Genomic DNA, 24,906 nt, shown 5'->3' on the forward strand with positions numbered 1-24,906 from the left:
AGAACATTACAGCGCAGTACAGGCCCTTCGGCCCTCGATGTTGCGCCGACCTGTGAAACCAATCTAAAGCCCATCTAACCTACACTATTCCAATATCATCCATATGTTTATCCAATGACCATTTAAATGCTCTTAATGTTGGCGAGTCCACTACTGTTGCAGGCAGGGCATTCCACGTTCTTACAGCCAGAATTCCCATGTGGAAACGGGACCTGAGACCAAGGTTAATTGGACCAGAGCATGGAAACACAATGTAGTCGCTCATTTGAATGGACTAAAAGGGAGTTTAAAAATGCCTTACCTCAATTTCTCATGCAAGGATAAAATCAGGAAGGTGCCACCTAGCACTGATTGCATCTCAGCTACTCTGTTTGACAGTGTGCCTCTGTGTGGGACTTAGTTAGGAACAGGATTATATTTAATTTGAATCCTTGTCCCCCCCGCTCACAGCAGTCAAGCAGTGCTTTTGGACGTCAGCTGTTCCCATGCTCAGAAATGTTGATTCCTCAGTCTTGGCAAATCCCCCTAGTACAAACTTTTCCTTGTGAAACTTTAGTGTTTCACAAGGAATACCAAGTGAAATCTCTGATTTATTCAATCAATCCAACATTTAAAGCACAACAAGCAAGGGATGCATTATTTGACAGCTGTTGGACATCCTGCATATGCTAATGAGGGACTTAATACCACTTTAAGGATTTCTCAATAAAACTGGCCACCGCTGCGGGGCTTTAGGCTTTACAGTGATTGCCTCGGTTTCACCCAAAAAGTAAGATTTTATGCCATTTTCATGAAGTGGAGGAATGTTCCTCTCCATTCCACAGCACTTTGAATGGCTGCTGTCTGTGCGCACTACCATTCCCCCCCCCATCCCCCCCGGCCAATTCACCTCAATAACCCCACCTCCCATATTTACCTGAGATTCAATGAGTTAATGCTCAAGATGGTCCTGGGAAAATCCCTGAGCTGATTCTGGATTTCTGACTGGTGACTTGCAGGCACTGAGCTGATCTATGTTTTAGTGCTGTTACTGATTGCATCTGACTGCGGGTATAGCCTAAAATGGGAGAGAGTAGGCAGTGGACTGCCAGTGCCTTTGTATCCACACTCATCAGGGAAGAAAAAATTTAAAATTCAAACTCAATATTTGGGAAGAGGAAGCAGCACAGAGGAGGGGGGAAAAGACCACAAGAACTAAAATTTTCATTCACTTTTTTTTTCCCTGTGTGTTTAAAGGGGCAATTATGAGTGTGAGGCCAGTATGTTGTTCCCAATGTAGGATGTGGGAGGTCCTGGAGGCTCCTAGCCTCCCGGACGACCATATCTGTGCTGGGTGTGTTGAGCTGCGGTTCCTAAGGGACCATGTTAGGGAACTGGAATTGCAGCTCGAGGACCTTCGCCGGGTTAGGGATAGTGAGGAGGTCATTGACAGGAGCTATCGGCAGGTGGTCACACCGGGACCACGGGAGGAGGGTAACTGGGTAACAGTGAGGAAGGAGAAAGCTCGGTTGATGGTGAGCACCCCGGTGGATGTGCCCCTTAATAATAAGTACTCCTGTCTGAGTACTACTGGGGTGGACAGCCCACCTGGGGGAAGCAGCGGTGGCAGTGTCTCTGGAGCTGAGCCTGGCCCAGTAGTGCAAAAGGGTAAGGAAAGGAGGGTAGTGCTAATTGGGGACTCTACGGTGAGGGGGTCAGATAGGCGTTTTTGCGGACACAGACGGGACTCTCGGATGGTGGTTTGCCTCCCTGGTGCAGGGGTCCGGGATGTCTCTGGTCGAGTCCCAGAAATCCTGAAGGGGGAGGGAGAGGAGCCGAAGGTCGTGATGCATATAGGTACTGCTGACATAGGTAGGAAGAGGGAAGGGGTCATGAAAAGAGAATATAGGGAGTTAGGTAGACAGCTGAGAAAGAGGAATGCAAAGGTAGTAATCTCGGGATTGCTGCCTGTGCCGCGGGAGAGTGAGAACAGGAATCGGTGGAGAATGAATGCGTGGCTGAGGGACTGGAGCAAGGGACAAGGATTTGGGTACTTGGATCATTGGGACCTCTTTAGGGGCAGGTGTGACCTGTTTAAAAAAGACGGGTGGCACTTGAATCCCAGGGGGACCAATATCCTGGCGGGAAGGTTGGCTAAGGCTACTGGAGAGACTTTAAACTAGAAAGGTTGGGGGGAGGGAATCGAAATGAGGGGACTGAGAGCGAGGAGGTTAGCTCGCAAATAGATAAGGAATGTAAACAGGGTAAGAGGGAGGTTAGACGAGTGATGGAGAAGGGAAGTGCTCAGGCTGAAGGTCTGAGATGTGTCTATTTTAATGCCAGGAGTGTAGTGAATAAAGTGGATGAGCTTAGAGCGTGGATTGCTGCTTCGAATTGTGATGTGGTGGCCATTACGGAGACTTGGATGTCTCAGGGACAGGACTGGGTGCTTCAGGTGCCGGGTTTTAGATGTTTCAGGAAGGACAGGGAGGGAGGCAAGAGAGGGGGGGGAGTGGCACTGTTGATCAGGGATAGTGTCACGGCTGTAGAGAAGGTGGACGCCGTGGAGGGATTGACTACGGAGTCTCTGTGGGTGGAGGTTAGGAACAGGAAGGGGTCGGTAACGTTGCTGGGTGTTTTCTATAGGCCGCCCAATAGTAACAGAGATGTTGAGGAGCAGATGGGGAAACAGATCCTGGAGAGATGTAGGAATAACAGAGTTGTCGTGATGGGAGATTTTAATTTCCCAAACATAGATTGGAATATCCCTAGGGCTAGGGGTTTGGATGGAGAGGAGTTTGTTAGGTGTGTCCAGGAGAGTTTCCTGACACAGTATGTGGATAAGCCTACTAGAGGAGAGGCTGTACTTGATCTGGTGCTGGCTAATGAACCTGGACAGGTGGAGGATCTCTCGGTGGGTGAGCATCTTGGGGATAGCGATCATAATTCTATCTCCTTCACGATAGCATTGGAAAGAGATAGGATCAGGCAGGCTAGGAAAGTGTTTCTCTGGAGTAAAGGGAAATACAGTGTCATCAGGGAGGAAATTAGACGGGTAAATTGGAAGGAGGCATTCTTGGGGAAAAGTACCGAAGGAAAGTGGAGGATTTTCAAGGAATGTTTGTCTGGAGCTCTGCATGACAACGTTCCGATGAGACAGGGGGGTGTTGGTAGGGTACGGGAACCGTGGTGCACGAAGGTTGTGATGAACCTGGTGAATAAGAAAAGAGAGGCGTACAGAAGGTTCAGAGAGCTAGGAGGTGTTAAGGATTTAGAGGAGTATACGGGATGTAGGAAGGAGCTTAAGAAGGAAATTAGGAGAGCGAGAAGGGGTCATGAGAAGGCCTTGGCGGGTAAGATTAAGGAGAATCCCAAGGCTTTCTACAAATATGTCAAGAGTAAAAGGATGAGATGTGAAGGCATAGGACCCTTAAAAGGTGAAGGGGGAAAAGTTTGTGCGGAACCGTTAGAAATGACGGAGCTGCTTAATGAATACTTTACCTCGGTATTCACGGTGGAAAGGGATCTGGGTGGTTGTACTGCTGGTTTGCGGTGGACAGAAAGGATCGAGCATGTGGACATAAAGAAAGAGGATGTGTTGGAACTATTGAATGGCATCAAGGTTGGTAAGTCGCCGGGACCGGATGGGATGTACCCCAGGTTACTGTGGGAGGCGAGGGAGGAGATTGCGGAGCCTTTGGCGATGATCTTTGCATCGTCGATGGAGACGGGAGAGGTTCCGGAGGATTGGAGGATTGCAGATGTGGTCCCTATATTCAAGAAAGGGAACAGGGACAGCCCGGGAAATTACCGACCAGTGAGTCTAACCTCAGTGGTTGGTAAGTTGATGGAGAGGATCCTGAGAGACAGGATTTATGATCATCTAGAGAAGTTTAGTATGATCAAAAGTAGTCAGCACGGCTTTGTCAAGGGCAGGTCGTGCCTTACGAGCCTGGTTGAGTTCTTTGAAAATGTGACCAAACACATTGACGAAGGAAGAGCGGTGGATGTGGTCTATATGGACTTCAGCAAGGCGTTCGATAAGGTCCCCCATGCAAGACTTCTTGAGAAAGTGAGAGGGCATGGGATCCAAGGGGCTGTTGCCTTGTGGATCCAGAACTGGCTTGCCTGCAGAAGGCAGAGAGTGGCTGTGGAGGGGTCTTTCTCTGCATGGAGGTCAGTGACCAGTGGAGTGCCCCAGGGATCTGTTCTGGGACCCTTGCTGTTTGTCATTTTCATAAATGACCTGGATGAGGAAGTGGAGGGATGGGTTGGTAAGTTTGCTGACGACACCAAGGTAGGTGGTGTTGTGGATAGTTTGGAGGGATGTCAGAAGTTGCAGCGAGACATAGATAGAATGCAAGACTGGGCGGAGAAGTGGCAGATGGACTTCAACCCGGATAAGTGTGTAGTGATCCATTTTGGCAGATCCAATGGGATGAAGCAGCAGTATAATATGAAGGGTACCATTCTTAGCAGTGTAGAGGATCAGAAGGACCTTGGGGTCCGGGTCCATAGGACTCTTAAATCGGCCTCGCAGGTGGAGGATGCGGTCAAGAAGGCGTACGGCGTACTAGCCTTCATTAATCGAGGGATTGAGTTTAGGAGTCGGGAGATAATGCTGCAGCTTTATAGGACCCTGGTTAGACCCCACTTGGAGTACTGCGCACAGTTCTGGTCACCTCATTACAGGAAAGATGTTGAAGCCATTGAAAGGGTGCAGAGGAGATTTACAAGGATGTTGCCTGGATTGGGGGGGCATGCCTTATGAGGATAGGTTGAGGGAGCTTGGTCTCTTCTCCCTGGAGAGACGAAGGATGAGAGGTGACCTGATAGAGGTTTACAAGATGTTGAGAGGTCTGGATAGGGTAGACTCTCAGAGGCTATTTCCAAGGGCTGAAATGGTTGCTACGAGAGGACACAGGTTTAAGGTGCTGGGGGGTAGGTACAGAGGAGATGTCAGGGGTAAGTTTTTCACTCAGAGGGTGGTGGGTGAGTGGAATCGGCTGACGTCGGTGGTGGTGGAGGCAAACTCGTTGGGGTCTTTTAAGAGACTTCTGGATGAGTACATGGGATTTAATGGGATTGAGGGCTTTAGATAGGCCTAGAGGTGGGGATGTGATCGGCGCAACTTGTGGGCCGAAGGGCCTGTTTGTGCTGTGGCTTTCTATGTTCTATGTTAACTAAGAGCAGGAGTAGGCAATTCAGCCCCTGGAGCCTGCTCTGCCATTTAATACGATCATGGCTGACCTCATCTCAGCCTCATCTCCACCTTCCTGCCCGTTCTCCACGACCCTCCATCCCATTACTAATCAAAAATCTGTCTATCTCCTCAAATTTACTCAATGACCCAGCATCCACCTCACTCTGGGGTAGTAAATGCCACAGATTCACAATCCTTTGAGAGAAGTTTCTCCTCATCTGTGTTTTAAATCTGCTACCCCTTATCCTAAAACTATAACCTCGTGTTCTAGATTGCTCCACAAGAGGAAGCATCCGTTCTTTGTCTACTTTGTCAATACCCTTTGATGGTGGGGTTTTCGAGGTGGTCGAGTACCGTCAGAAATCTCAGACAATACAAGACTCACGAAGCCAGTGTCTCAGTTTAAAGATGTAATCTTTATTTTGACCAGCGGCCGCTAGGAGAAATTATCAAAGGGTCAGGGCAGCTCTGAGAAAGAGCAGCTAGACCTCGCCAGTGAAATCTGACATACAGTTCAAAACAGATCAATTAGAGGTTTTCTTGTCAATTACTCCGGTTACAAGTCAGGTCAGATACTTCAAGGTGTTCTATGAAGCTCGCCTGACCTGTAACGTTTATGTTGAATTTGGCCGGGATGAGCATGAGAGGTTTCACTTCAGGTGTGATTCAACTGACCCACGAGGAGCTTTATCAAAAACAAAGTTTAATTAAGAATGTTGTTGACATGTATAGTAAGACAATTAGCAAGAACTTTTAACAATTACAGACAAGAAACACAACAACCACGATAGTGTATAACTCTTAAGGAATATCTCTAATGTGTTCCAACTAAAGCCAGCATCCAATACACAAAACCCTCCAAATGTGCACAATACAACATAGGTTAATGTCCATGTTACAGGAATCCAGCTTCCTGAGTTAAATGCTGAAAATCCCTTGTGAAGAAACTCGAAGAGGTTGTAGCCAAATCTGTTCCCCCAAAAAAAGCTTCTTTAAAGCAGGATGGCAATAAGCCTCTCCTTTAGCTAACTGGTAACAGCCTCATAACCAAACAAAAAGAAGAACAGGGAGATAGAGAGACTGCTTCTTAGCTTGTTACTAAACTGCTTTCAGCACCCTCCCCAAAACAAAACTGAAAGCCCAAAGGAAAAAAACCCCATCACCTGACTGCCACAGCTTAGCTCCACCCCCAGTGACACCACTGAAGCTGAAAGCTGCATGACGTTTTTAAAAAACTTTTCTTACATGACACTCCCGCCTTTCATTAGTTTTAAATCAATCATCTTCAATATATATAAATCAACAATAATACCTGTTGTATACCTTAGGCAATCACATCTTACTTTCTGGCATAATGACATTTCATTAGTCCTTAGAATTCGGATGCTAACTCCTGTTGGCTAACCCAGCTTCCTTTTTCCTTTAGTAACCCAGGCGCCAGCCCCAAAGTTCAAAGGGTGCGTTCCCATGAGTTCCTCTGCAGGTCACTGCCAAACCAGATCAACACATGGCATGCACTCATCTTATCTGGATAGTGAATAAACCCTATTCATGAAATGTGATTAGGTGTTCCAAATATTCTCTCTATTAGAAACACTGCTGATAAAACTTACATATTCGCAAGGCTTTAATATTCTCTTAGAATATGGCTTTGCCCTAATGCCCTTTATCATGATGCTTTGCAGCAAACTGCCTTTGGCTTAAGTGTACAATGATTCTTAAAAATACATTCAAAATATCAGCATATGTGTTTTTAAATCATAATCACCTGTTTAAACCTCTTACTGCATTTCATATGTGTATAAACTGCTTTCTTGTTAGTTTAAAAATCTGTTTTAAAGTCATTTAACTTAATGTTGGTAGTTCTGTCAGTGTCTTAATGTCTAATGGTTTAAAAATCTTACTAACCTATTTGGATTTTTTCCCTTACACCTTTTATCATATATCCCTCAATTGGATCTCCCCTTATTCTTCTAAAATCTAGAGAGTATAGCCTAAACTGCTCAATCTTTTTTCATAAGACAAATTCCTCAATCTAGTGAACCTCCTGTGAACTGCCTCTAATGCCATTACATTCTTCCTCAAATAAGGGGACAAAAACTGTACACAGAACTCCAGGTGCAGTCTCACTAATGCCTTGAATAGTTGCAACAACTCCTCATTATTATTCTCTATTCCTTTAGTTATAAATGCCAAAAGCCTAATAACTTGCCTTATTACCTGCTGTATCTGCATATCAGTTTTTATGACTCATACATGAGGACACTCGAATCCCTCTGCACCAAAGCAACCTGAAGTCTCTCTCCACTTAGATAATAAGTTGCATTTTCATTTTTCTGACCACAATGGATAACCTCACACCTCTCACTTATCCATGTTAAACTCCATCTGCCACATATCTCCCACTCACCTAACATCTATGTCCATTTGTAATAGATATTTTAATGTCACCTGAAAATTTGGCTATAGTACTTTCTATCTCTGTATCCAAGTTATTAATAGAGATGATAAATAGTGGGGGCCCAAGGTCTGAAACCTGTGGCACCCCACTAGTTACATCTTGCCAACCAGAAAAAGACCCATTTATCCTACCTTCTGTCAGTTAGCCAGCTATCCAAGCTAATAAATTAGCCCTAACCCCATGTGTTCTTGCCTTGTGTATTAATCTTCTGTGCGGCACCTTATCAAACACCTTAAAAGGAGGCAACATAATTGAAACTCATACCAGCCATGTTCCTGTTTATTGGGATACTGGTCACAAATGTGTGCATCAGTTTGTGTCTCAGTGTAAAGGTGAGAGTTCGGGTGTTGTGTTGACTTGAGTACAATGGATAGTATGGATCAGAATAGTCACATGCTGAAGATATTTTTGAAGCACTGTTCAGTTGCTTTCAAAAGGTATTAGACTTTCTGTTAGCTACTACAGATCAGCTGCTGATATTGCTCTGGTCATGTAAAAGAGCGACAAGAAATGGTGGATCCACTGAGCAACATAAGTTGAAGTCTGATTATCATTAAGCTGAGCTCAACACAATTTGCACAAGTGTTATTGAGCCAAGTTCGGTAAACCTATTGAAAGTGGAAATCTATTTTTTTCCCACAAATACATTTATCACTGACATCAGTGCTCTCACTGTTGGAGGTGCCGTCATTCAGATGAGACAACTGAAATTCTGATGGAATTTAATACCCTCCCCCTGGTGGGTTTGGTGGTGATGGGGCTATTTAATCAGGTGGGAGGATAGCACATGGATGGCAAGAAGGCCCAAGGATAGCCTTCCCATTTTGCTGATATTGAGGCCTTTAAGTGGACAATTAATGTGCACATAATAGCCTCATCCTGCCACTGCTAGTATTAATCCAATGGTAGATGGTGGGGGCAGAGTGGGAGTGCCATGCGGAGACCACAACCCAAGTAAACCCATGTGGATTTCCTTACCAGATCCTTGTGGGGTCGGATCCCTAATTCAGTACTTTATTGGGGGACCCAGCATTGGGAAGGCACCAAGAGCTACCCGCCTTGCACTTGCTGCTGACTGCCCCTCCCTCCTAACCCCATGCCATAACCCCTAACCTTCTGCTATCCTGTGGCCTTGGTCTGACCTTGAATGGGTGCATTACCAGCAGCAGCCACTTCCTTCTGAGTAGCACTGCTGAGCAATGCAAGTTGCCAGCCTCTGATTGACTGGCAGCTCTTGGCTGGAGAACTTCTATCAAGCAGGGTCTGTGATCCCCGAAGGAAGAGATGGGATTTCTCGCCTGCTGCCCACCCAGTGGGTGAGACCACTGATGACTCCATTACATACTGCCCTCTGTGGGCACTCTCAGATAGATGTAATAGATTCCAGGGCACCGTTTAAGGAAAAGCAGATGACTTAGCCTAATGACTTGCCCAATATTCATCTCTCAATTAACATCACTTGCAAACAAATGATCTGCTAATTTACTGTATTGCAGTTTGCCAACATTACTGTGGTGACTACACTTCAAAAGAATTTAATTTTTCCTGAGGTAATGAGGTATGCTCAAAAAATGCATTTTCTTTCTTCCTCTATTTAAATTTTCAACAGGTCAGCAGACACCCTTTTACAAGATTATGAAGGAATTCTTAATATAATTCAAACCTGGTCACTCTCCTGTGGCTTTGCTTACGACTGGCCAGAGAAAATGCCAAGTCTTTTAACTTTGCTTATTCTAACCATCTCAGATGTTCCAGTGGCACATTTTATTTTATTTATTAGTGTCATGAGTAGGCTTGCATTAACACTGCAATGAAGTTACTGTGAAAATTCCCACATGGGGAGCAAAGAAAAAATAACAGTTTTGCCTGCTATGTATTAGTGGTAATGGCACCACCTTGAGAAACAATAAGGATAGCATGTGCCACCATTGCAGTCTTATCCAATGGGAGTGAAACAACCACATTTGTCACTGACCTTGAAAGAAACTTTCCACAAGGTGTAGCTGTCACTGGAACTTTCTGTTTCCTAACCACGTCTGAAACTGGTGTCAAGTCAAGTGGATCTTCAGAGATCCAGCAGCAATGATGTCATCAAGCAAGGCAGGCAGCCAATCACAGACTATATTTAGCAACACTGGTAGATACCCACATTATCACCTGAGAAACTAACTATGGAGCTGAGAGACTGCAATATGGCAAAAATGTTTATCATGGAGGGATGGAATAAGTACAAGGGGATGATATTTTTCTATTTATTTTTTATAGAATTCAATAAACTTGATCTTGATGTTAAATGACTAATTGTTTCTGTCTTTCTTTTCCAGGTATAAAAGTGCAACTTGCCAAATGTTATATCATGAAGTAACTTCATCTCCGCTGTATTTAAAAGGGCTTCTTTTATTGTAAATTTGTATTTTTTAAACTCTAACATTTTATGAAAACTGTAGTGAGTATGCAACACCATCTGAAGCATAATTCTCTGATGATCATTCGATCATTTTTTTTGTATATTGAAACCTTTCAAAGTATGCATCTGAGTTGTTACTTATGCACAATGTAATTTTTCAATATTGTCGGTTGTCAATAATCAGTCAGATGTTTCTGTAAGTACAGCAATCGATTAACAGTTGAGACATTTTGCTTCTGTACCTGGCAATTAGTTCTATTGGAGGCTATTTGGTACATCTGCCACATGTTCCCAATGTATTTGCTTTTGATGTTTTTTAGCCATGCTCAAAGACATTTCGAAAAAAAAATAATTTTCATGCCATCAACTCATTAGTAAAGCCATCTCCTGATGATTTCAATGGATGTCACATTGTATTTTCTGTAAGAATGTATGGATTTTTGGATGCTTTTTTGAAAAATAAAGAATGTCAAATTTTATTGATACTATTAAAACAAGCTATCTTGAGTTTCAAATTGTTCATTTTTAACAACTTTGACTTAGATAAACGTAATTAGAATAGCAACCACACATTTCAAAATGTTTTGGTTAAGTACAATGGAAACACAAAATGAAAATTGTTAAATCAAATGAACAATAGACAGGATTTTCTGGCCATTCCCACTGCCGGGTCTCGCTGAGGGTGACCCTCCCCTCCCAATCCACGGGATCCCAGTGGCGGAGGGGGTGAATAATGGGAAAGCCCATTGACAACGGTGGGACCAAAAGATCTTGCCACCAGCCAATGGCAGGCTGCCTCCACCACTGCAAAGCATGCTGGAGGAGGGAAGCCTGCTGAAATCCAAGGACATTTGAACGGCTCACCGCATTTTCCAACCCCGCCCCACTTCCATAGGGGACCGTAAAATTCTGTCTATTGAACTTGCATCTGACAACATTTTCAAAAGTCTGGCATCTCCCACAATAGCCTCCACACATGAGAGTACAACAGATTTAAAAAGTTGAATGAGCAGGTCTAAATGGGGCATTCATTAAAAATCAGACATTGAAGTTGACACAGAAGAGGAGTTCAGCCTCTTCTGTGTCATCATCAAAGGATCCATCAAAGGAGTCAATCCAGTCTAGCAGAAAAATATTGTATGAACTTTGAAGCTGAAGTTTACACACCCCGAAGTATAGTTTGTTCTGTGAAATGCCTTTTTTAAACTAAAGAAATGTATTTTGCCTTCAGTCATGCAGCGTGACATACCCGTGCATCCTTTTTGGATTAAAAGGATAGAGATATATTTAAACTTGTATACATTAATTGACTCTGATCACTCGAGAATCATGAATTTTACACAACTTCCCATACATGATGGAATGACTCATACTAGGTCTGATAAAAGTTGAAACAGAAACAGAAAATGCGGTAAAATCTCAGCAGATCTGACAGCATCTATGGGGAAAGACTAGAGCCAATGTTTCGAGTCTAGATGACCGTTCGTCAGAGCTGACTCGAAACGTTGGTCTACTCTCTCCCCACAGATGCTGTCAGACCTGCTGGAGATTTTCCAGCATTTTCTGTTTTTTCAGATTCCAGCATCTACAGTATTTTACTTTTATCTCAGAGAAGTTAGCTTTTTTTAAATGCAATTGTCTCTCTCTCAGAACGAAGTGATTTCAGAATGAGTGAAATCACTGCAGGCTATTTATTTCTGCTGGGCATCTTTTTGCAGGATAAAATGTGACAGGACAGCAACAAGAACTTGTCTTCCGAAGAAGAGTCATGTTAGACTCAAAGCTTTAGCTCTGCTTCTCTCCCCACAGACCCTGTCAGACCTGCTGAGGTTTTCCCAGCACTTCTGTTTTAATCACAAGAACTTGCATTGTGTCTTTATTGCAGCAAAAATGTTCCAAGAGGAGAGGACATGGGAGAGCAGGGAACACTAACCAAACAGAAGTTGGAGATGATACCTGGAGAAGTCAGCAGAAGACATCAACAAGTTGGATAGAATTTGGAAGAGAATGTCAGGGTCAGAGAGGGTGATGACAACATTTTACAGTGGGCTTGGTGCGCAGTAATTGAGAGTTGGATCCTTTGTGCAGCATGTTTCTGCTCTAAATACATGTTATAGGTGGGGGCACAGTGGTTAGCACTGGTTGACCCAGGTTGAATTCCAGCCTTGAGTGACTGTGTGAAGTTTGCCCATTCTCCCTGTGTCTGTGTGGGTTTCCTTCAGGTGCCCTGGTGCCTCCCACATTCCAAAGGTGTGTAGGTTTGGTGGATTATCCATGGTAAATGTATAGGGTTACGGGGATAGGGCAGGGCCTGGGCGAGATGCTCTTTTGGAGAATTGGTGGAAACTCCTTTGGCACGATAGGGATTCTATGGTTATTTTGTTGTAATACTGTATCTGCCAGGCATTTTCTTGCTCATTCAGCTTGTCCAAATCATACTGAAGCATCTCTGCATCCTCCTCATAACTCACCCTCCCACCCAGTTTTGGTCATCTGTCTTAAAGAAAACCATGGACAATTTGCTCTGGAACTGCCTTCAAGACATGAGCAAAATTGTCCCTAGCTGTACCTGTAGGAAAAGAAATATTTAAAAAGGAACCATTGGGACTTGCTGCTGCGGAAAAAAACCCAGTTCATTAGAACCACACATGAATCAGTTTCCTGTTTGTAAGGACCTGTGTATCTGTAACCTTTATATCATATACAATCCCAATGCTCTCTCATCTCCGTGCAATCAATGATCAACATCTAGATGACATTGCCAGTGAAAGTGAAACGTGAGCGCTCACTAAACATTGCAGATACCAGTTCCTGCCAAATAGAAGCATGAATAATTAGGAGGCTCACCCAAAAATGCACGTGATTGCTGCATCATATAGCAAACAAATACACCAAATTGCCTCAGCTCCACACAGTTCAGCATCATAATATAGAAACAACAGTAGAGGCAATAGGCATTTTATTCAGATTTATAACATGCCCAGGTATAAGATATCATCACTCATTCACCTTTAAGAATATACTTTTCATGAGCAGAAGGGCTCCCGTTGTACTAGGATCCAAATGTCTCCAAAGTGTGGTGACCCATATGCTTTTGAGGGAAAAAAACTATATTTTGTGGGGTGATGTCCCCTTTAAGAACTAGGATCTGATTTCTGGTTTTAGGAAAAAAAGCAACTTGGTTCGAGTAAATAATCATGGGACCATGTTGACTGGAAGGTGAAACAATAGTTGAAAATGGATCACCAAGTTAATTATAGGAGTGAGTGTGTTTCATGGGGTGGTTCTCAATTCACATAGTTTAGCTTGAGAGTTTAGAACAAATTGGAATAAAAGAAACATCTCTTTCAGCAGGATTTGGGAGCATTGACAAAAGGAGTTCAAACTCTTGTTAATTGAAGGACTCTATTAACATTGAGTTGAATTTCTGGTATAGCCAAGCTGAGGTGTGAGAGAGAGAGATTTGGATAAGAAATTCCATAGTTGAAGAATATTAGAGCCAGGGGAGTTCTAACCCAATGTGGCTCTGCTTAAGACACCAAAGCTGCCTATGTTGAACAGGAAGTTTGCAACTTTAAAGTTTATTTATTTATTAGTCACAACATTAACACTGCAATGAAGTTCTCCTAGTCGCCTGTTCAGATCAATGCACCTAACCACCACGTCTTTCAGACTGTGGGAGGAAACCGGACCACCCAGAGGAAAACCCAAACAGACACGGAAAGAACGTGCAAACTCCACACACACGCTGACCCAAACCGGGAATCGAACCCGGGTCTCTGGTGCTGTGAAGGCAGCAGTGTTAACCACTGTGTCACCATGAAAATTGGAAGAGATTTGAAGGGACAAGCTTGCAAAAAGTAAATGGAAGGCCCAAGAATTTTCAGTCTGCATATGAATCGCTGAAGCAGTACCCAGGCCAAGTCTTTAATCTTCCAATTTTTGTTAAGTATCTGACTTGAGTATTTTGGGCATGTAAGTTTAAAGGGTATTGAAGGAAAGCGGGGTTAAGACATTTGATTTGGAGTATGAGTCATTATACTTATTGAATTCGTGGTTTAAGCAAACAAATTTTATTACACAAAGAGCAAAGAATATGAATTATAATAATTCTTAAATATCTTAAATAGTCAGTTGTGTTAAGGATGATAAAAATACAGTAAGCATAATGACTCATACTCCAAATCAAATGTCTTCACTCCACTTTCCTTCTATACCCTTTAGACTTACATATCCAAACTGCTCAAGTCAGTGCATCTTATAAATGGTATACACCACTGACATTGTGTACAATGATGTGGAGATGCCGGCGTTGGACTGGGCTGGGCACAATAAGAAGTTTCACAACACCGGGTTAAAGTCCAACAGCTTTATTTGGTATCACGAACTTTGAGGGCGCTGCTCCTTCATCAGATGAGTGGAGAGTTGGGTTCACAAACGGCATATATAGACAAAGACTCAATTGCAAGATAATGGTTGGGATTCGAGTCTTTACAGGTACAGACAATGCGAGTGGAGAGAGGTTTAATCACAAGTTAAAGAGGTGTGAATTGTCTCAGGCCAGGACAGTTAGTAGGATTTTGCAAGTCCAGACCAAATGGTTGGGGTTACATATAGTGTGACATGAACCAAAGATCCCGGTTGAGGCTGTCCTGATGCATGCGGAACGTGGCTATCAGTTTCTGCTCGGCGATTCTGTGTTGTGTCTCTTGAAAGCCTTACCCGAAGATTGGAGGCTGAATGGCCTTGACTGCTGAAGTGTTCCCCGACTGGAGGGGAACACTCCTGCCTGGTGATTGTCGAGTGGTGTCTGTTCATCCGTTGTTGTAGCGTCTGCATGGTCTCAGCGATGTACCATGCCTCGGGACATCCTTTCCTGCAGCATATGAGGTAGACAACATTGGCTGAGTCGCATGAGTGTGTACCGTGTACTGGTGGATGGTGTTCTCACGTATGATGATGACATCCCTGTGTCGATGATCTGGCACATCTTGCAGAGGTTATGTGGTGTCATGGTCACTGTTCTCCTGAAGGCTGAGTAGTTTGCTGTGAAAAATGGTCTGTCTGAGGTTGCGCGGTTGTTTGAAGGCAAGAAGTGGGGGTGTGGCCTTGGCGAGATGTTTGTCTTCATATATGACATGTTGAAGGCCCTGAAGAAGATGTCATAGCTTCTCTGCTCCAGGGAAGTACTGGACGACAAAGGGTACTCTGTTGGTCGTGTCCTGTGTTTATCTTCTGAGGAGGTCAGTGCGGTTTTTCGCTGTGGCGCGTTGGAACTGTCGATTGATGAGTCGAGTGCCATATCCTGTTCTTATGAGGGCGTCTTCCAGTGTCTGTAGGTGTCTGTTGCATTCCTCCTCATTTGAGCATATTCTGTGTATACAGAGTGCTTGTCTGTAGGGGATGGCTTCTTTAACGTGTTTAGGGTGGAAGCTGGAGAAGTGGAGCAGCATGAGATTATCCGGGGCTTGCAGTACAGTGAATGCTGAGGTGACTGTCCTTGATGGAGATGCGTGTGTCCAAGAATGCAACCGATTCTGGAGAGTAGCCCATGGTGAGTCTGATGGTGGGATGGAACATGTTGATGTATCATGTAGTTGTTTCAGTGATTCTTCGCCGTGAGTCCAAAGGAAGAAAATGTCATTGATGTATCCAGTGTATAGTGTTGGTTTAAGGTCTTGTTTGTACTTGTGCATGAAGATGTTGGCGTATTGAGGTGTGAATTTGGTCCATGGCTGTTCCATGTGTCTAGATGAAGAACTGGTTGTTGAAGGTGAAGATGTTGTGGTCCAGGATGAAGCGGGTGAGTTGTAAAATTACATCTGGAGATTAGCATTTGTCGGTGTTGAGTACTGAGGCAGTTGCAACAATGCTGTTGTCATGGAGGATGCTGGTGTAGTGTCACCCAAGCACAACACAACGCCATCCACGCTCTCAAGACCAACCGCAACATTGTCATCAAACCAGCAGACAAAGGAGGGGCCACTGTCATACTGAACAGAACGGATTACTGCAAAGAAGTGTACCGACAACTGAACAACCAGGAACGCCACAGACAGTTACCTGCAGATCCGACAAAATAACACACCCGCCAACTCAACAGACTGATCAAGATCTTTAAGCCGGACCTTCAGAACACCCTCCGTGCTCTCATCCCACATACTCCCTGTGTTCGAGACCTCTACTGCCTCCCGAAGATACACAAGGCCAACACACCCGGCCGTCCCATTGTATCAGGCAATGGGACCCTGTGTGAGAACTCTCTGGCTATGTCGAGGGCATCCTGAAACCCATCATACAAGCAACCCCCACCTTCTGTCGTGACACTATGGACTTCTTACAGAAACTCAGCACCCATGGAGCAGTTGAACCAGGAACACTTCTCGTCACAATGGACATTTCGACACTCTACACCACATCCCCCATGACGACAGCATTGCTGTAACTGCCTCAGTACTCAATACCGACAAATGCTAATCTCCAGATGCAATTTTACAACTTATCTGCTTCATCCTGTATCACAACCTCTTCACCATCAACAACCAGTTCTTCATCCAGACACATGGAACAGCCATGGGGACCAAATTCACACCTCAATACGCCAACATTTTCATGCACAGGTTTGAACAAGACCACTTCACCGCACAGAACCTTCAACCGATGCTATACACTAGACACATTGATGACATTTTCTTCCTTTGGACTCATGGTGAACAATCACTGAAACAACTACATGACGACATTAACAAGTTCCATCCCACTATCAGACTCACCATGGACTACTCTCTGGAATTGGTTGCATTCTTGGACACACGCATCTCCATCAAGGACGGTCACCTCAGCACTTCACTGTACCACAAGCCCACGGATAACCTCACGATGCTCCACTTCTCCAGCTTCCACCCTAAACACGTTGAAGAAGCCATTCACGACTGACAAATCCTCCATATACCCAGGATCTGTTCAGATGAGGAGAACGCAACAGACACCTACAGACACTGGAAGATGCCCTCATAAGAACAAGATATGGCGTTCAACTCATCGGTCGACAGTTCCGACGCCCCACAGCGAAAAACCGCACCGACCTCCTCAGAAGATAAACACAGGTCACGACCGACAGAGTACCTTTCGTCATCCAGTACTTCCCTGAAGCAGAGAAGCTACAACATCTTCTTCGGAACCTTCAACATGTCACCAATGAAGATGAACATCTCGCCAAGGCCATCCCCACACCCCCACTACTTGCCTTCAAACAACCACGCAACCTCAAACAGACCATTTTTCACAGCAAACTACCCAGCCTTCAGGAGAACAGTGACTATGACACCTGCCACCTCTGCAAGATGTGCCTGATCATCGCCACGGATGCCATCATCACACGTGAGAACACCATCCACCATACACAGTACATACTCATGTGACTTGGCCAACGTTGTTTGCCTCAGATGCTGCAGAAAAGGATGTCCCGAGGCATGGTACATTGGCGAGGCCATGCAGATGCTATGACAACGGATGAATGGACACCGCTTGACAATCACCAGGCAGGAGTGTTCCCTTCCTTTCGGGGAACACTTCAGCAGTCAAGGTCATTCAGCCTCTAATCTTCAGGTAAGCGTTCTCCAAGACGGCCTTCAAGACACACGACAACGCAGAATCGCCGAGCAGAAACTGATAGCCAGGTTCCGCACGCATGAGGACAGCCTCAACTGGGATTTTGAGTTCATGTCACACTACGTGTAGCCTCCACTATTTGGCCTCGGCTTTAGACAATTCACACCTCTTTAACGTGGGATTAAACCTCTCTCCATTTGCATTGTCTGTACCTGTAAACACTTGATTACCTGTAAAGACTTGCATTCCAACCATTATCTTGCAATTGAATCTTTGTCTATAAATGCCCTGTTTGTGAATCCAACTCTCCACTCACCTGATGTGCTCCGAAAGCTTGTGATACCAAATAAACCTACCGGACTTTAACCTGGTTTTGTGAGACTTCTTATTGTGTACGATGGTGGAGGGATTGAATATTAAAGGTGTCAATGCAATACTTTGTCCTGCAATTTGTTGAGCTTCTTGAGTGTTGTTGAAGCCGCACGCATGCAGGCAAATGGAGCCTATTCCATCATCCTCCTAAATTGTGCCTTGTTGTGCCTATTGGACAGGCTTTCAGAAGTCAGAAGGTGAGTTATTTCCTGCATAATTCCCAGCCCCTGACTTGCTCTTGCAGCCACAATATTTGTGTAGCTGGTTAAGTTTCCGTTTAATGGTAACCCCCAAGATGTTGATGGTGGGAGACCCAGTGATCACAATACCATTGAATGTAAAGGGAAATGGTTACATCCTTTCCTACTGCAGGTGGTCACTACCTGGCAGTTCAGTGACATGAACATTACTTCCCACTTAGCCCAAGACTAGATGTTGTCTGGGTCATGCTGAATGCCAGCTTCAGTATACATAGAACATAGAACAGTACAGCACAGAACCCTATAGTTATGCCCCCTTGTAATAGCTCCATCCACCCGAGGATGGAGTATCTGATGAGTTGCAAATGGTACTGAGCACTGCAGCAATCAGCAGCAAACATCCATCTCCACTTCTGATCTTATTATACAGGGAAGGTAATTAAAGATGATTGGGCTATACATTCCCCTAGGAACTCCTGCAGCAATGTCATGGGACAGAAATGATTGGCATCCAACAACCACAATTCCTTTATAAATGTGTGACTCCAGACAGCAGAGTTTTTCCCCTTATTCTCATTGACTTCAATTTCACCAGTGCTGGCATTTAATGGTGTCAGTGCACAATACTACTTCTCCTGCAGTGACGGACACACAAAATAACAGTAATACATGTGCATTACTTTTCAAAAGATCTCGAGGTTTAAATTTCACTCCCAAACATCCTTTTGTTTGGTAGTTGAACTAAAGCATTACCAATATTCTACAGCATGAGTTTGAAGAATTGTAGTTTCAGAATGATTTAAAGGGAGAAAATTATGCAGGGAAGCATAAAGGAAATAACAATCGCTCAATTTCCCCTTGGGTGAATTGAACAAAGAACAAAGAAAATTACAGCACAGGAACAGGCCCTGTGGCCCTCCAAGCCTGCACCGACCATACTGCCCGACTTGACTTAACTTAAACCCCCTACCCTTCTGGGGACCATATCCCTCTATTCCCATCCTACACATGTACTTGTCAAGACGCCCCTTAAATGTCACTACTGTATCCACATCCACTACCCCGGCAACGAGTTCCAGGCACCCACTACTCTCTGTGTAAAAAATCTGCCTCGTACATCTCCTTTAAACCTTGCCCCTCGCACCTTAAACCTAGTAATTGACTCTTCCACCCTGGGAAAAAGCTTCTGACTATCCACACTGTCCATGCCTCTCATAATCTTGGAGACTTCTATCAGGTCTCCCCTCAGGTCTCGTCGCTCTAGTGAGAACAAACCAAGTTTCTCCAACCTCTCCTCATAGCTAATGCCCTCCATACCAGGCAACATCCTGGTAAATCTTTTCTGTACCCTCTCCAAAGTCTCCACATCCTTCTGGTAGTGTGGCGACTAGAATTGAACACTATATTCCAAGTGCGGCCTAAATAAGGTTCTATATAGGTGCAACATGAATTGCCAATTTTTAAACTCAATACCCCGGCCAATGAAGGCAAGCATGCCGTATGCCTTCTTGACTACCTTCTCCACTTTCAGTGACTTATGTACCTGTAAACCCAGATCCCTTTGCCGATCAATACGCTTAAGAGTTCTGCCATTTACTGTATATTTCCTATCTGTATTAGACCTTCCAAAATGCATTACCTCACATTTGTCCGATTAAACTCCATCTGCCATCTCTCCGCCCAAGTCTCCAACTGATCTATATCTTGCTGTATCCTCTGATGGTCCTCATCGTTATCCGCAAATCCACCAACCTTTGTGTCATCCACAAACTTACTAATCAATCCAGTTACATTTTCCTCCAAATCATTTATATATATTACAAACAGCAAAGGTCCCAGCACTGATCCCTGAGGAACACCACTTGTCACAGCCCTCCATTCAGAAATGCACCCTTCCACTGCTACCCTCTGTCTTCTTTGACCGAGCCGCCACTGAATAGTAGCTCGGCAATAATATTTCAGAATTATCACATCAATGAAGAAAAAGCCCAGTAAGGAAAGAGGTGAGGAATTTGTCACACTTGGCTGTGTACTGGAAACTGAAGTGAACATATCTTTACAATTCAATTGCAGAAGTACAATCCCCGGAGTTGATTTATAACAATATCCTTCGCCCAGAATGTAGATGAGTGCAAGAAGTTTGCCTCAGGCTTTCACCGCTTAACCCTTGGATTTTGGCTCAGTTGATTAGTAGGAACGATTAATATAAACTCAAAACAAAATGACTCCCTGAGCTCCAAAAATGCATGGTTTGTGCAAAGCCTTTTCTTCTTACACTGAAAGTGTTTTATGAAGGTGAACAAGTCGTGCTCCTACCGAGTGCTAGATTATAAGTACATTGAGGACGTTTCCCAATGATTTGTAAAGAAATGCGGACCTTATGTCTGACTTTTAGGGATCAAAGCTGTAACCTGAAACCATGGATAAATAATAAGGTTAGCTAATCCAAAATACTAGTTGGGCATCTGTATAAAATAAATCTTTGCCCAACATGGCTGAGCAACTTCATGACATTTTTCCCCAATCCCAGACAAGTCATCCTATCCTCTCCTGTTGAATTAAGTTCACAGGGAATTGTAAAATGGCTACAGCACAGAAGGAGGCCATTTGCCTATCGTATCTGTATCAACTCTCTGTTAGCTCCACTCCTTTGTTTTTTTGCCCTCTGTAGATTTGCAAATGGTTCATCTTCAGGTATTTATCCAATTCCCTTTTTGAAAGGCACAACTGAATTTGCCTCCAACACACTTTGAGGCAATGCTTTCCAGATCAAATCCACTCGCTGGATTTAAACACTTTTCCTCAGGTCATTTTTGGTTCTTTTGCCATTCAGTTTAAATCTCTGGTTCTCAAGCCCACCCTCAGAGGGAACAATTTCTCTCTATCTACTCTCTCAAGACTGTTCATGATTTTGAATACCGGGTCCCGCACCCTCCGCTGTCAGGGAACTGTGGGGGGTGTGGGTATCGTCATCTGTGAGATCAGAAAATTCTGCCAGCAGAAAGGGCGGGAAAATTTTGGAAACTGACTTAAACTGTAATAGTTAAGGTTAGGATTTGCTTACTTGTAATCTATAATGATTTTAAAATGCTTGTAAAAGTGTGTAAAAATTGGCTCCAGTTATATATTTCATTAACTGTCTTGCTGGAGTTATAGTATTTTATGCCTTTTTAGCTGTTTCTCAAAGTGTCATGCACCTTCAATGATTTGTGAGCATGTGTCCCTCGGTCTCTCATTTCCAGTATCCCCTGAACCCTACAGTTTATATTACCTCTCCTAGAATTTCCTACCAAAATGTATTGTTTTGCAATACTCTGTTAAAGTTCATCTGTTATGTATCTGCCAAATCCACAATCTGTCTCTATGCTCTTGAAGTCTATCATTACCTTCCTCACAGTGTATGGTAACACAGTCTTTATAAAACTGGTCCAGCAATCCTGAGGCCATGACTAATGATTCGGAAACATGAAATTCAAATGTCACCATCTGCCAGGGTGAGATTCAAACCCACGTCCCCAAAGCATTACCTTGGATCTCTGGATTACTAGTCTGGTAACAATACACTGCCTCCCCTGAATACCACTACGCTACTGCCTCCTACATGTGAATATGTTCCGCACAGGTATTCATTGTGTAAAATATTTCAGTATTGTGATAAAATGCAGGGTTTTCCTTTCACTTGGGACCCATCAACAGAACACAGTGATAATGCCTGACTCCTGAAACCTTGGAATCTATTCTGTATTGGGCACTTCCAATTCCAATATAGTGAAAACAGGAAGTACATGTTGGGAACAGGCTCAAAGACATGACTTTCATTCTTTGGAATAATTGGATAGAAGATATCATCCAGGAAACCACCATTTCTGGTCCTTTGCTGCCTGTGCTTTCCTTCTTGCTAATAGCACCCAATTGAAGAAGTAATTCAGTCTGTCCTGTGCGTTCTTTATCTTGGGCGCCTATTTATCCCAATGCTCTACGAGATGTTTCTGCAATGCTACTGCTTGTTGTGCAGTTATGCAATGAATCACCATAGATAGACCCCTCTTCTAATCCAGCCTCTAAAGCCCCATGCTGCCAGTTACTGACGTGATTTTTATGAGATTCAGGCATAATAATGGTTTTTCAGGAATACCGAACTCCGATTTCTTCATTGGTACTGGGATTTGCCCATTTTCAGCAATGAAATTAGAGGGTTAAGGCTAAATATATAGTGCAAATGAAGAGAAGAAAGGGCGAGAGGCTAATGCCTGCATCATCACAGAGAGCATGTATGGTAAGAGAGAAATCAGCAAAGATAAAGAGGACTAGTTATGAAAAATCCCTGTTTGGTTCCTCCTCCAGCATTTCAAGTCACAGTGGTCTTGACCCTTCCCTTTTCCCTGGCCTTCTTTGAGAGGTAGGAGAGTGTGAAGATGATCCCTTCCTTTAGAAAGGATGTCAAAACCTTGTAGGGGAGATTTCCTGGAGAGGTATGAGGGATGAAGGATTTTAGTTATGTGCAGAAGCTGGAGAAGTTGGGATTATTCTCCTTAGAGCAGATATGGTTCAGGGAGATTTAACAGAGCTGTTCAAAACCATGGAAATATTGATAGAGTAAATAAGAAGGAACTGTTTCCACTGGTAGAAGGGGTTAGTAAGCAGAGAACACAGAATGGATAATGAGGGATGATGAAAATAAGTTTTTTTTAAATCCATGGACTGTAGTGATCTGTATAGCATGAAAAGTGAAAGGCTGATCCACCAGCAATTCCATAGTAACTTTCACAAGAGAATTGAATAATTATTTTTTATTTTATTTATTGTTTATTTTTTACTAGTGTTACAAATAGGCTTACATTAACACTGCAATGAAATTACTGTGAAAATCCCCTAGTCATCACACTGCAGCACCTGTTCGGATACACTGAGGGAGAATTTAGCACGGCCAATGCACATCTTTCGGACTGTGGGAGAAAACTGGAGCACCCGGAGGAAACACGCAGACATGGGGAGAATGTACGGACTCCGCACAGATAGTGACCCAAACCAGGAATCGATCCTGGGTTCCTGGCGCTGTGAGGCAGTAGTGCTAGCCACTGTGCCACTGTGGTGCCCCTTAAATACATCAAGAGAAAATAATTGCTGGGCTATGGAGTGGTTGATTAACATTAATTGATGATTCTTTTGAAGAATCAGTTTAAGCATGGTGCGCTGAATAGCTTTCTTCAGTACTGTGCGATTCTATTTTGAGGCTAGTGATAAGTGTGAGGAGGATGTGCAGGAAAGTGTGTTGCACTGATTGTAGTGGAGTGAAAGGTAACGGGAGGGGACTCCTGTGAGTCTTATGGTTATTAAGGTGGTAGGTGATGGAGATGGAGCAGTGAATGAGGAAATGTTACTTTCACCGCACTTTGTCTAACTCTAAAGGGGCAGCACAGGTGGCACAATGGCACAGTGGTTAGCACTGCTGCCTCACAGCACCAGGGACCCGGGTTCAAGGGGAATTTCACAGTAACTTCATTGCAGTGTAAATGTAAGCCTTGTGGCTAATAATAAATAAACTAAACTTTAAATTCAATTCAGGCCTTGGGTCACTGTGTGGAGTTTACACATTCTCCCTGTGCCTGCGTGGGTTTCCTCCAGGTGCTCTGGTTTCCTCCCACACTCCAAAGATGTGCGCGTCAGGTTGATTGTCCATGCTAAATTGACCCGAGTGTTGGGGGATTAGCAGGTAAATATGTGGGGTTACAGGGATAGGGCCTGAGTGGGATTGTGGTCAGTGCAGACTCGATGAGCCGAATGGCCTCCTTCTGCACTTAAGGGATTCCATGATTCTTTGATTCCAAAGTATAGAAACCTGCCATCAGCTCAACTGGTCTATAGTGCTGTTTATGCTCCACACAACTCTCATCCCAAACCTTCCTCATTTAACTCCATCAGCACATTTCTCTATCTCTTTATCCCTCATGTACTTACCTTGCTTCATGTTGACTACATCTATACTGTTCACCTCAATTACTCCACATTCTTACCATTCTTTGGGTAAAGAATCTTCTCCCAAATTCCCTATTGGATTTATTAATGACTGTCTTTCATTTATGGCTTCATGATTTTGATTTCCCATAAGTGGAAGTACGTTCGCTATGTCTACCCCATCGAACCCCTGAATTATCTTAAGACCTTCATCAAATCATCTCTGTCTTCTCTTTTCAAGGAAAAAAAGGAATCCCAATTTGACTAATTTTGTTCTGGTAGTTATAATCTCAGTTCTGGTGTCACCCTTGTAAATCTTATTCATGTTTGTTTTTCCTATAATGTAGAGCCTGGAACTGGGCCCAGGTTCTGTACACATTCAGTATCATTTTTCATATCACAAAGAACAAAGAAAATTACAGCACAGGAACAAGTCCTTCAGCCCTCCAAGCCTGCACCGACCATGCTGCCTGACTTAACTAAAAGTCCCTACCCAAAGAACAAAGAAAATTACAGCACAGGAAATATCACAGACATATCACAGCTTTTCAAATCTTCCCTTTAGAAATAAACCCAGGATTTTGTTTGCTTTCTTATGGTCTTGCTCAGTTGTATTGCTGCTTTTAGTGTATCCCTAGATTCCATTGCTCCTCTATTCTATTTAGACCATCAAAGCATTATGTGATGTTTTTGTTCTTCCTGCCAAAAACATAATCTC

The 24,906-nt window shown here is 43.7% G+C and overlaps 1 protein-coding gene across 15 annotated transcripts in view; it reads left to right on the top strand.

Moving 5' to 3' along the window:
* Positions 1–10,549, top strand: part of mlip (muscular LMNA-interacting protein) — a 204,200-nt gene extending 193,651 nt beyond the window's left edge. For all 15 annotated transcript variants that reach the window (XR_013497792.1, XR_013497793.1, XM_078213270.1 and 12 more), the window contains one exon: positions 9,968–10,549. The gene's annotated coding sequence lies outside the window, so the exon portion shown is untranslated. The remainder of the gene's footprint in view (positions 1–9,967) is intronic.
* The last annotated feature ends 14,357 nt before the right edge of the window (positions 10,550–24,906 follow it).

Source organism: Mustelus asterias, chromosome 5 (assembly GCF_964213995.1).
Source record: "Mustelus asterias chromosome 5, sMusAst1.hap1.1, whole genome shotgun sequence".
NCBI lineage: Eukaryota > Metazoa > Chordata > Chondrichthyes > Carcharhiniformes > Triakidae > Mustelus > Mustelus asterias.